General features: G+C 41.3%; 1 protein-coding gene across 1 annotated transcript in view; it reads right to left on the minus strand.

Annotated features, from left to right (window-relative positions):
- Window positions 1-13,979, minus strand: part of DIAPH2 (diaphanous related formin 2) — a 340,556-nt gene that overhangs the window by 93,890 nt on the left and 232,687 nt on the right. The gene's annotated exons all lie outside the window — the stretch shown is intronic.

A 13,979-nucleotide genomic window follows, 5' to 3' on the forward strand; every position in this document is an offset into this window, starting at 1 on the left:
GGCGCCACTACAGAGAAGGCCCTCTGTCTGGTTCCCTGTAACCTCACTTCTCGCAATGAGGGAACCACCAGAAGACCCTCGGCACTGGATCTCAGTGTCTGGGCTGAATGATGGGGGTAGAGACGCTCCTTCAGGTATACAGGACCGAGGCCGTTTAGGGCTTTAAAAGTCAGCACCAACACCAACAGAAACATACTGGGAGCCAATGCAAATCTCTCAGGACCAGTGTTATGTGGTTCCGGCGGCCACTCCCAGTCACCAGTCTAGCTGCCGCATTCTGGATTAGTTGTAGTTTCCGAGTCACCTTCAAAGGTAGCCCCACATAGAGCGCATTGCAGTAGTCCAAGCGGGAGATAACTAGAGCATGCACCACTCTGGCGAGACAGTCCGCGGGCAAGTAGGGTCTCAGGTAGGGTGGAGCTGGTAGACAGCTGCCCTGGACACAGAATTAACCTGCGCCTCCATGGACAGCTGTGAGTCCAAAATGACTCCCAGGCTGCTCACCTGGTTCTTCAGGGGCACAGTTACCCCATTCAGGACCAGGGAGTCCCCCACACCCACCCGCCTCCTGTCCCCCCAAAAGTACTTCTGTCTTGTCAGGATTCAACCTCAATCTGTTAGCCGCCATCCATCCTTCAACTGCCTGCAGACACTCACACAGGACCTTCACCGCCTTCACTGATTCTGATTTAAAAGAAATGTAGAGCTGGGTATCATCTGCATACTGGTGAACACCCAGCCCAAACCCCCTTGATGATCTCTCCCAGCGGCTTCATATAGATGTTAAAAAGCATGGTGGAGAGGACAGAACTCTGAGGCACCCCACAAGTGACAACTCAGGGGTCTGAACACTCATCCCCCAACACCACTTTCTGAACACGGCCCAGGAGGAAGGAGCGGAACCACTGTATAACAGTGTCCCCAGCTCCCAGCCCCTTTAGACGGTCCAGAAGAAAGTTATGGTTGATGGTGTCAAAGGCCACTGAGAGATCCAGCAGAACTAGGAAACAGCTCTCATCTTTCTCCCTAGCCTGCCAGAGATCATCAACCAGCGCAACCAAGGCAGTTTCAGTCCCATGGTGAGGCCTGAATCTTGATTGGAAGGTATCCAAATGGTCCACATCCTCCAGGCGTGCTTGGAGTTGATAAGCAACCACCCGCTCAATCATCTTGCCCAAGAATGGTAGACTTGAGACTGGGCTATAGTTGGCCATATTGGCCAGGTCTAAAGATGTTTTTTTAAGAAGTGGTTTAATGACCGCCTCTTTCAGCAGGTCTGGGAAGGCTCCCTCGCAGAGGGAAGCATTCACCACCCCGCAAAGCCCATCCCCCAGCCCTTCCCGGCTTGTTTTTATTAGCCAGGATGGGCAAGGATCAAGGAGACAGTTGGTCGGTTTCACTAGTCCAAGCAGCCTGTCCACATCCTTGGAGGTAACAGATTGGAATTGATCCCATGTAACATGACTAGACAGGGACGCAGGTGGCGCTGTGGGTTAAAGCCTCAGCGCCTAGGACTTGCCGATCGAAAGGTCGGCGGTTCGAATCCCTGCGGCGGGGTGCGCTCCCGTCGTTCGGTCCCAGTGCCTGCCAACCTAGCAGTTCGAAAGCACCCCCGGGTGCAAGTAGATAAATAGGGACCGCTTACCAGCGGGAAGGTAAACGGCGTTTCCGTGTGCGGCTCTGGCTCGCCAGAGCAGCAATGTCACGCTGGCCACGTGACCTGGAAGTGTCTTCGGACAGCGCTGGCCCCTGGCCTCTTAAGTGAGATGGGCGCACAACCCCAGAGTCTGTCAAGACTGGCCTGTACGGGCAGGGGTACCTTTACCTTTACTTTAACATGACTAGACAGGACTCCAGCACTCTCCCGCCCTGGCCCTGCTCCCACGGTGGCGTCTACCTCCTTCCGAATCTGAGTGACTTTATCTGCAAAAAAACTTTGCAAAAGCATTACAGGAGATTTTGGGGTCCCTACCAAGCCCCAGTGACAAAGGTGGTTCCGATAGATTGTGAACCACCTGAAAGAGTCTCCTGTTGCTGTTTTCTGCAGATGCAATAGAGGCGGTGAAGAAGGTCTTCTGTTGCCATTGCCACTTGGTAGGCTCAATGTTGAGCTCTAGCCCGTGTCTGGTTTGATTCAGAATGAGTTTTCCACCACCAGAAACTATAGAAATATACAAATATTATGGTGATCGGCTTTCATTATGCAAGTGCTAATGCCTGCACCACCTATACTCATGCAGCAGGAAGTAACCTCTCCCACCATGCCAAAGCAAGAAAGAGGGAGCACTCCACCCTGTCATGGCTATGCTGGAACCACTGCTTTCTGCAATTCCAGGAGGGGACAGTTTCAGCTCCGAGGGCCAACTGGAGGTTCCCTCACTATGAGATGTGAGGTTACAGGGAACCAGGCAGGGGGCCTTTTTGGTAGTCTCACCTGCCCTCTGGAACACCTTCCCATCAGATGTCAATAAAATAAACAACTATCTGAATTTAGAATACATCTGAAGGCAGCCCTGTTTGGGGAAGTTTCTAATGTTTAATGTTTTACTATGTTTGATGTTTTAATTTGTTGGAAGCCATCCAGAGTGGCTGGGGCAACCAAGTCAGATGGGTGGCATATAAATAATAAGTTGTTGAAATTAATCCTCAACAAATGTAGCTGCTGAGGTAACCCTTATAATTCAGTTCTCAAGGCACAATTATGAATGCTTCCTTGATAAATGCCATCACCAAAACCTCAGATAAGCATCTGTGTTCAATGCAAATGTCTTATGATCTCCTTTGCAGTTAAGCCTGAAAGTATTATGATTGCTATTTGATAAGTGAAAAGGCCTCTTAATTCAGTAACTCAGTCAAAATCAGCAGTAAGTATTACAGTCAAACTATATAAATATATTATTTTACAAGCTCCTATATTTATGTAGTATCCAGTCTTTCACTAGAATCCAAAAGTGTTAGCTCTTTCTTCCTAGAATACTAAGTCTTTTAATTCAAGCAGTAGGAATGAGGAAAAGAAAGCTGGCTGAGGCATATTCTAAGGCTCATTGACTTAAATAACTTCTTGCCAAAATTTACTGTTCTTCAACACAGGGGACACTTAGGGTCTCTGCAGGAAACCTTTAATAGGCCATCTTGAAGAACAATATATGTGAGCAAATGTGCCATCATACTTTTGGTATATCTAAAAAGGTAAAGGTAAGGCACCCCTGACAGTTAAGTACAGTCGCGAACAACTCTGGGGTTACGGCGCTCATCTTTCTTTACTGGCCGAGGGAGCCAATGTTTGTCCGCAGACAGTTTTTCTGGGTCATGTAGCCAGCATGACTAAGCTGCTTCTGGCGAACCCAGAGCAGCGCACAGAAACGCTGTTTGCCTTCCTGCTGCAGCAGTACCTATTTATCTACTTGCACTTTGACATGCTTTCGAACTGCTAGGTTGGCAGGAGCCGGGACCGAGCAATGGGAGCTCACCCCGTCGTGGGGATTCAAACCGCTAGCCTTCTGATCGGCAAGCCCTAGGCTCAGTGGTTTAGACCACAGTACCACCTGCATCCCTAGGCTTGGTATATCTAAGGTATACTAATTATATTTTTTCATAATACAGAGAGGAACACACTGCACAGTCAACATTAACATAGTGCATTCACACACCAGCAACTTCTATATTCTTGAAGTCCTTAAATGTCTTCAGACCAGGACTCATCTTTAATTCCAATCTGCAACAGAGACTTCAAAAAAAACCTTAAAATATTTGTCTTTTTGCTTTACTACTACTGTCCTTTCATCCCTCTTCCCTTAAAAAAAAAAAAGCTAACAGGTTTCACCTGGTGATTCTTAGATAATGGATCCAGATTTACCAGCTGAAAGACAATGCTGTGGTCCAATAAGAAATGGTATGTGTGTACACACACACACACACACACAAACACTGGCAGGGAGAGGGAAACACCTTCACTGGCCCAGTAGATCAGCTACCCTTGTGTCCAAAGGTGTGACATAATAAATAAATTCATATCCTACCTTTTACCCAAGGATCTCTAGGTGGCATATATGGTTCTCTTCCTCTCCCTTTAATCAACTATGTGAGGTAGAGGTAAGTTAGGCTGAGAGACTGTGACTGGTGCAAGGTCACCCAGTGACTTCCATGGCTGAACAGGGATTTAGCACCAGCCTTCCAGGTCTAATTACTACTAACCACTACTGGGCATGAAACTGTACTCATAATCTCTTCAAGCTTGTAAAATATATATCCTTAACCATTCATTTGGATTTTGTGTGCAAAGGTAGGCCAGTTAAGTGGTGTGAAATTTTTAGGCAGAATATAGAATTAACCAAAATATTGCAGAAACTGTAATTTTTAACCTATCTATTAACACTTTTTATGCTTGCATCCCAAATTGTATGCTGTCCATTATACTTCTTATACTGTACCTTATCTGCTTCTCTTTTTCAAGATGATAATGACAACAGCATGCATTGGCACCAAAAAAAATGACATCACCATCCAACAGCTGCTAGCCTTGGGCTACATTTAATTTGACACCTGGTAAGTACTTCTGAAAAATCCCCCAAATGACTTTAAATACACTGGGAAAGCATTGCTATTTTTAGAAAATGGCAATCTGTCCTAATTTTGTTCATACACTTTTCTTAACAACTTTACAAAGTTTGGTATGAACAAGACTGAGCTAGTACTAGAGCACTACTTTGCATTACATTTTGTGTGTGTGTGTGTGTGTGTGTGTGTGTGTGTGTGTATGTGTGTGTGTGTATGTGTACACATTTAAATGGTAGGAAGGTTAAAAGTGATTTGTAGCTTTTGGGATTTGTCATCTCCTTTCAGGAAGCCATTTCATGGTCAGGTATTCCTATACTCCATACCCACAAAGAAAATGCTTCATCTACAAGGGATCATCTTTAGGGCCTTATGAAATCATTTGGTTGTACTCTTTGTTTGTACTCTTTTCTACAGGCTTCCATCGCATTCTTGTACCATTTCTTGATTAGGGTCTTGACATAATTGCCCAAATAGATGGAAGCAATGGATAGTCTCGCAGTAGCTTCTTAATTATGTACTACATGACACTAGCAACCACATGGGAAGCAAGTCATCTGTAGCCTTCAGCAAAGCTGTTCAGCACTATTATACCAAGTTAGCTACTTGTAAGCAGTGTTTTTTTTTGGGGGGGGGCGCAGGTGTATGCATACCCCTAAACATTATGTGAATCTAAGTTTGGCCTCATTAAGGGGCAGTATTTCAATATGAGTAGGAAAATGAGAGTACCCCTAAACATTTTTTAAAGAAAAAAAGCACTGATTATAAACCTAGTACAGTACAAAGATGGTAACTAATTGGGTGCAGTTACAGCGAAGAAGATAATACCTGCCTATAACATTAATAACTACTACAAGTAAACTTTTAAGTGACTAGCTGGCTAGCACATAGATTACAGTCATCTACAACCACCACTTGCCACAATTTCATTGCTAACTAAATGTATCCTGAATGCTAAATAAATAACCTTCAGAACCAGGTTTTCTAGTAAGCATTTTTCTCCAAAAACAGTGAATAATACTCACTTTTTAATTAAAACACAGCGAGTTGTGCCAGTGCAAATAAGTGAAGCTATACCTCGCATCAGTTTGTAAAAGAAGGTGAATAATTAGCAGATTGCTTATGATACGTCTAGGATCAGGTTAACATATTGAGAAAGAGTTGGCAAGATACAGATATGGTTCATTTTTAAAGAAATGAACACTTTTTTCAGAATTAAAATATGTTTTTCAAAGTTTTCCTGATTAAAAAATGCTTAATTTAAATGTTCAGCATTATCACAAGTGGATCTTTCAGAACTGACCTAGGTTCTTCTTTTTTTCAACCATGCAGAACACAAATACATTGGTATAAAACAGAAATAGAAGTTGGGATATATGAATGTGGAGAACAATTGAAGGTGACAATGTATGCGGAGTACTGTATGCAAAAGTGATCATTCAAAAGTAATTAAACTGTAATATAATTAAAACAACATAAAAAGCAACTATACTAAAATAGCTAATAATTTAAATAATTGTATGGAAATTATACAAAGGTCAGATGCAAAGTCCAGTAATAAAAACTAATGCTGAAAGGTAGCATGTTTTATATAAAAAAATAAAACTTTAAAAATAAGAAAATAGGTATCAGGATTTATCAAGACATTCAGTGACATGCTATACCCAAAATCCTGCCTTAATGAGAAATTTATTTTGCTTCTCAGCCTCCTTGCTCTTTATCTCTTGCCATGCTGATAATACATAACTCAGGGGGTCAGCAAACGTTTTCAGTAGGGGGCCAGTCCACTGTCCCTCAGACCAGCAGGGGGGCGGACTATATTTTTTTTGGGGGGGGAGAATGAATTCCTATGCCCCACAAATAACCCAGAGATGCCTTTTAAATAAAAGGACACATTCTACTCATGTAAAACCACAATGATTCCCAGACCGTCTGCTGGCCGGATTTAGAAGGTGATTGGGCTGGATCCGGCCCCCGGGCCTTAGTTTGCCAACCCATGCAATTGAGAGTTCTGGTTTGTTTGTTTTATTCCAACTCCACCGTTACTAGACTGCATTTGATTACAACAAAACCATCGTGTTTTTCTGTTGGTAATTTTTCCTCAATCACCCGAGAGCTTGTGGTTGAAAGGGTGTACTGTACCTTTACTGTAAGTCTTTATGTGTCTAATTCAACAAAAGAGTCCAATTGGTTTCCTATTTTTATGCAGAAAATTGTGGGGGGGGCATGTTATTTCTCCCTGCAATTTCCCTGCCAAATGACTGAGTAGTGAAGGGCAAACCCTGTTGTCCAATTCTAAACAGCTGTGGGAGCTTGTCTCATCTAGTTTCATAATCTAATACAAATTCTGAGAGATAGCCAATTTGTTTTCAGAAATATGTTTGTATTACATCTTTATTATAGTCCAACAAACTTAAGAAAAACAAGCTAATCATCACAGTGCTTGCATCCTTTTAGTGTTACTTGCCTGATCTTCCTGCAAAGACTACCATGCCCCCATTAAATAACTTGAGGAACAGACTGGATACTGGAACTCACACTGGGTCGCCATGCTTGCTTTTCTGTGCATAATTTCATTACCATACTTACAATGACATAAGAAAGGCTAGTTTCATCACGGACCCCTTTAAAACCTTGGGGTTACTGTCTAAGAACAGACTTCCCTTTCATATCTGGGCCTTTTAGAACAACAGCCTCCATTGAGACTAGGGCACCATAGAGAATGTGTGTTCAGTCATCTTTGCCAATTATTTTGTTTTTGGGGCTTCAGGACCAATATCCTTTGTATGATCTTGATTTCTTCTGATTCCGAGAGCTCTGTGGCTTATCCTCTCTTAACCCTGCAGGAGCACACTGAGAAAACAGCCGCATTAAAGCACTATTGGCAGCAATAAGAACAAAGCTGCTGCATGCACATCCTCTAAAAGAGATTAGATTATTTTCATGCAACCCTAAACTTAGTGTCTCTCATAGCAATGTTTAGATTAGCAATGTTTTACACCAAATGTGAAAAGCCCTTAAGGACCACTTTACATGGGTCCATTGTGATTCTTGAAATAGCAGGATATTCCTATTTATGACCATGTCTGGGAAACGGGCAACTTGAATCCTGCAGCGTCACAGGGGTAAACTGGATTTCCAGTGGCACACAATATTCCTGTCTCGTTAGGTAAACCGCCTTAATGCCCAGGAATGGAAGCTACAAAAAAGCTAACCAAAACTTATTTCACATGGTATATAACAGGGGTGTCTAACTCCAAGTTCAGGAATCTGATCTGGTCCCCAAGGATTATTTTTTTCCTAGAACCCGCTGATGTTGGCTGCAAAGGCACCTAGCTAGGATGGGCAAAGCAAACAGTTGGAGATGCAAACTGTCCCCTCTCCCCAGCCAGCAGATTGCTCATTTGATGAGCAGAGAGAAATTTACAGCCCCCCACTCAGCTGATCTGCATGAATTAGCTGAGGAGGGATGCATGCCTGTGTGTATGCCCAAGGCTCTACATGCCTTTTGTGTGAGGGCTCGGTATGCAAGAGTGTGTACTGGACACACCGTTATACTGCCACAGTTGCCACTAGCATGCAGGCATGCAGGCATGGAGAATTGGCCATGGTTAAATGTAGCCCTCATGACAAATAACAAAGCAAAAAAACAACAACACAAAACAAAAAAAATCCTGCTATATAACCTTTGGACTGTGTTTACCCTTCAAAAACACATTGAAAATCATTATTTGAACTTTGGATAGCATTACAGTAACAAAGGAATAATTCATTTGTTTCTTTAAAAAATATAACTAGCTTTTAGCATACGTATAAAGTAAAGGTAAAGAGATCCCTGACCATTAGGTCCAGTCACGCATGACTCTGGGGTTGTGGCGCTCATCTCACTTTACTGGCCAAGGGAGCTGGCGTACAGCTTCCGGGTCATGTGGCCAGCATGACTAAGCTGCTTCTGGCGAACCAGAGCAGCACACAGAAATGACGTTTGCCTTCCTGCCAGAGCGGTACCTATTTATGTCCTTGCACTTTGACGTGCTTTCGAACTGCTAGGTTGGCATATAAAGTAGCCAAGTTTATTTGCCTAGTTTTCCTGGAGATTGAAAATAAGATGCAGGCTTGCATTCCTGAAGCATTGTAGTTGTTTGTTTGTTTATACCACTTTGAATTGTTCTTACATCTAGATTTAAGTATTTTCTAGGACTTCAGGGTTACTTTTTGCAATATAAAAGAAGCAGGTGAAAATACCATATTCGTACACTGGACTGTTTTCAGAAGATGTGCAACATCCAAAAACACTTGCGGAATCCACCATATTAATTTAGCAGAATTAAAAATAAGAATGGATAATAATATTTCAGGTGCAGGTTTTCATAATGAACACATCTTCTAAAGTAAGTTGAGAAAAATATCTCAGTCTACTGCTATACATTGGTAGAGTTCACCACTCTACTTTTATATTATAATAAGCAAATTCCAATGTAGATAAGTTAGAATACAGGAATTTAAATCCATGGATAAAGAATATTTTTCTTCTCTTCGCATAAATAAAACTGATCACACATTCTTACAGCACATAATTCAATAATTAAGGAATCTCTGCTTAAGTAATATAAGGAATTTCTAGACTGATGAAGAGAAAGCTGCAGATATTCTATTAAAAATATCAAATTGATACTATCAAGTTGAAATCTACTGAAATCATTGTCAAAAGCTGTAAAGTCTATTTCTTAAATAGAATAAATCTGTGTAGTTGCAAATTGGGATTGTCACTTGTGGCTTTCTCTGTGATACTGCTCAAAGTTCTTATTTCTTCATTTATAGAAAAGTGGTAATGTAAGCCAACAGATGGAATTATTACCTTTGAGTTTGATGCATTCTGTAACATTTAAAAAAAAAATAAAAAATGAAGCACAACCCTGGCTTGTGTGCCATAAGTGACATTGCAACTTTCTGTCTATTACTGTTTGGTTTACAATGCCACTTTAATGTAAGCTTGCAAAACTTGTGCCCCACTAAACCAAATATATCATGCAAACTCATTTTTTTGCAGTCCCAGACAGGGAGCAAAACCAGGAAGCTTCCTGAGATCCTGATGCAAGTGCCTGTGTTGAAATGTGTGCAAGTATAGCTCAACTCATCTAACAAAGAAGTTTCAAAAAGTGAAGAAAGATACAGCCAACAGATATGTTTCCCCCATTTAGTGAAAGCTCTTTGTGGCATCTTGTGGACTTATGAAAGTATTTCTGTGCAGAGAGAGTATCTGGCATTTTACTGTCAAGTTGCATGGGAAGAAAGGGAGGTGAACATGAAACAGGTGTCCCAGGATGCCTTCAGGAGCTGATGAGAAGCTCTCTCAGGAGCACTCTGAATGAAAGCTAAGCAGACAGAAATAAGCAAAGGGACTTAACTTGCAGTGGAGCATCTGTACTATAAAGTGTGTGGAAGTAACACCTATGGTTCAATAAAGATGCAATCTACTGCTTCCTTACCTTCCTTCAAAGGTACTTGCTACAATGCATTTCCCTACTCCTAACCTAGATTATTTCCAGACTATTTTCATGTGTAAAAATATTCACTTTATACGTGTGTGTGTGTGTGTGTGTGTGAGAGAGAGAGAGAGAGAGAGCGCGCAAATGACAAGGCTTTACAAGTTGTACATGATCCTGTATAAGATCACAAAATTGCACAAAACCTAAAAAACATTTAAGGCTAATTCCATACACAGAAATTGAACCATCAGATACTCACACACCAACCTGTGCAATCCAGACTAACATGTGCCACAAGAAGAGAGAAACTACTGCAAGGAGTGCCTACAGAGAAATAGCTCAAGTGAAGGCAAGGTTAGGGGGCACAAAGCAATGTAGTGTCCATAATGTTTCTATGCCTGCTATACTGTTCTCTCTCAGTCGTTCTTCTTGAAAAACACAGTACAATGTGCCACTTATCAGTTGAAGAATACATTTGTGAAATGCTCTCCCCAGGGAGGCTAAAGATATGTAATGAAGGCGCCAGAAGAAAACATTTCTCTTTAACCAAGCCTTTGGCTGACTGAACATTCCATGACCTTTTAAATGGAGGTGGGCATTAATCATTTGTTTTGCTTTTGTTTTATTGTGTAGTTTGTATTTTCATTTTGTATTTTTATATTTGGATGTGATCTTCAGATAAAGGATGGTATACAAATTTTATTAATAATGATAATGTTACCAAATTGTGTTTCTGTGACAGCCAACACTATACCCCGCCTATGGAGTCCATTTGGTGCATTCTGCTACTAATAATCAGGTGTAAAGTAGAGAAGTATAGAGAAAACAAGTGATGTCTAGGCATCTTAGAATCAGATAATTATTTACAAATGGCTTAGGTGCATGGTAAAACTAAAGTTTATGCTGTGAACATTGTCTCTTCTATCTTCTAATGCTGTGGTAATGGGGTGTATCAGTTGTATGCATTCGTAAGCGGAAGGCAATACTGACAAATTTAGCTATAACTAGGGTTTCTTTGCACTGGACTGTTGAAAAGGCATGAACATGTTGCATTCATTGTGTAAAGGGCTATCAGGGCCAGCCCAGTACATTTTGGCATCCGTGGCAAACCACAAAATGACACCCTCCCTCCCCCACTCCGCGCCAGAGAACAATGAGTGAGTGAAGACTGAGATCATGAATGGGGTTGGGTAAAGATTTACATTGGGAACAAGGGTGGGGAAAAAGCATCAGCACCTCCTATTCACCAAGAAGCCACTGTAAAGATGGCATGAGAGGGGGGTTGCCAAGGAGGCATGGATTCAGCCTCCAAGGAATGCTGTTGATGCCACTGTGGCGGTGGCAGCAGGCAATTCATTCCTGGGAGGCTCGATCTGCTGTACCTGTGAATCCTGTTGCCTCATGGGTGGGCCAACCTTGAGTACAGGGAAGCTATTAGCAATAATGTCATTTGTTAATATTAATATATATATGAGCTTGTTAAGTGACTTGTGATTCAGCTTTTGGCATTCAAATGTTTTTTCGAAAGTAAAGTACCTTGACATCCCAGATAGCTGTCAGCCCCCTGAAATGAACTCCGTTCCACCGTCTTCATCTGTGCTAAGGGAATGTTAATATACCTTTCAAAACAATTAAATCAATACTAATTGTGACTGAAGCGGCTCATTCTTCCATTTATCCTTGCACTGCTAGTTAAAAAGTAATTTTAATTGTCATGGTAATCAGATATAATGGAGACATTAAATAACATTTGCATCAAAATTACTGCCATCGAATTTGCTCCTTAAAAGGCTATGTATTTATTGCCCCCCCCATTCCATACACACACACACACACACACACACACACACACACACACACACACACACAATTGTTATGTATGCTGAGTTACGCATATAGTTCACTATAGCAGATATTCAGATCAAATGTGCACTTGTTAACAGGAAGGCTGTTAAAAGTGTTTCAAATTCTTGCCATTATTCAATCCTTTCCCTGGCCATTCGACTGCCAGATGAGATCGTTTCTTATATGTCCTTTGACAAAAAGATGCTAACGGGCAATTAACCCATTTTGAACATAGCACATTATGTAAAGCAACTCAGCTTTACATTACACATTTTTTTTATTAATGCCTCCTTTAGGGTCCAGTGTCAAAAGGTCATGGTGGATATCTAATTGGGACATAGAGATAGATGATAAGCAGTGGAATACTCTATGGAAAAAGCCTACATACAGGTCTTTGTCAGCTCAAACTTTCTTTAATGTTAGTACATGGCTGGCACCTTACTCTGCAACAGCTTCTGTTTGTGCACCTAGGTATATTATCAGAGGGGCTGCCACACAGTTGGCACCTATAAGCACATGTGGTAGGATGTCCTAAGGTTGAATTTTGGAATAAGGTGTTTTCTGAAATCTCTTTAATAACTAACTAAACTTTTGACGCATTTTTCTCCTTGTGCTTTTGAAACTATATATGGAAACAGAACAGGACTTGGAATGTAAGTCACAACAGCAGCCTAGAGCTCCACTGCCAAATCCTGGAAGCTCTTCAATCTTAATAATTTGGATTGCTGATAATCTAGTCTGGCAACTTGTCTGCCTTGAAAATATATCTCATGAACTAAAGGTTTCTAAAGGGAGGATCTCAGAATACTGGGTTTTTAAAATTGTTTTTGCTATATGACATGATTTATTTCTTATACGAATATAGCCACTCAATGTCATCTAAGACTTTATATAAACATTGTCTTCAATAAAGAAGTACTGTATTTTTTGCTCTATAAGACTCACTTTTTCCCTCCTAAAAAGTAAGGGGAAATGTATGTGCGTCTTATGGGGCGAATGCAGGCTGCGCAGCTATCCCAGAAGCCAGAACAGCAAGAGGGATTGCTGCTTTCGCTGCGCTGTGATCCCTCTTGCTGTTCTGGCTTCTGAGATTCAGAATATATTTTTTTCTTGTTTTCCTCCTCCAAAAACTAGGTGCGTCTTGTGGTCTGGTGCGTCTTATGGAGCGAAAAATACAGGTAATTCACAGGTGAAGAATACTTTTATTTTTACATATCTCATTTGTAAAAGGGAATCTTTGTATGATTCAATACTTCATTATTCATTTTGTAATCCAGCCAGTAAAGCTTTAATGTTATTTTTTTTTATTACTTGTTTTCTTTACTTCTGTTATGTTTGTAGTTTTTAACAAAATCAACAAAATATTAAAAGTGGGGAGAAATTCAAAGTGGAAGTAAAATAAATAGCAAAATTTAAACATGGAAATGGTCCGAATATAGTGCCATGGTGCTGTCAGGCACAGAATGTCCAAAGTGACACTGACAAGTTAGGGAAAGTTATGTCAATCAGTCCTACATCTCTCAGGTACTCCTAGGTGTGCACCAATTGAGGCAGTTGCTGCAACAAAGAGGCCCCACACTCGACCTCTGCTTATGTATCTCCCCTTTCTGAGCTACGCCTGGGTGTAACCTTTGCTCCTCCCGCTTCAATCTCTTCTGGTTCTGGGAGACAGTGGAGAAGGAAAGGTGGGGGCAAGAGGAGGAGGAGGTGAAAGCCCATAGCCCAACCTATCTCTTCCTCCTCAACAGGTAATATAAATTGGGAAGGGTAAAAAAACAAGCAAGGGGCTATGCTTTGTGATAGGCACCATACAAACAATAGCTACAGCATTAGAGAAAAGCTTGAGTGCAGCAGCATGTATTCTTTTCTCTTTTTTAGAGCCTTGAGTCAAACAGCAAATCACTAGCTCATTTGTGCAATATTAGACTATGAATCTAAGGTGCTGCCTTTCTCTAAAATAGAAAAAAGATACTTTAATGTGCAATGTTTTTATTCCAAAACTCATCTAATTGGTTCAAATTCTGAGAAGTCCTGTTGCCTCAATTCACCCTAATTATAAGGCTTGTTCTACCATTCAACTAATACACCTTG

The sequence above is a fragment of the Podarcis gaigeae genome (assembly GCF_964106915.1).
Source record: "Podarcis gaigeae genome assembly, chromosome: Z".
Lineage (NCBI taxonomy): Eukaryota > Metazoa > Chordata > Lepidosauria > Squamata > Lacertidae > Podarcis > Podarcis gaigeae.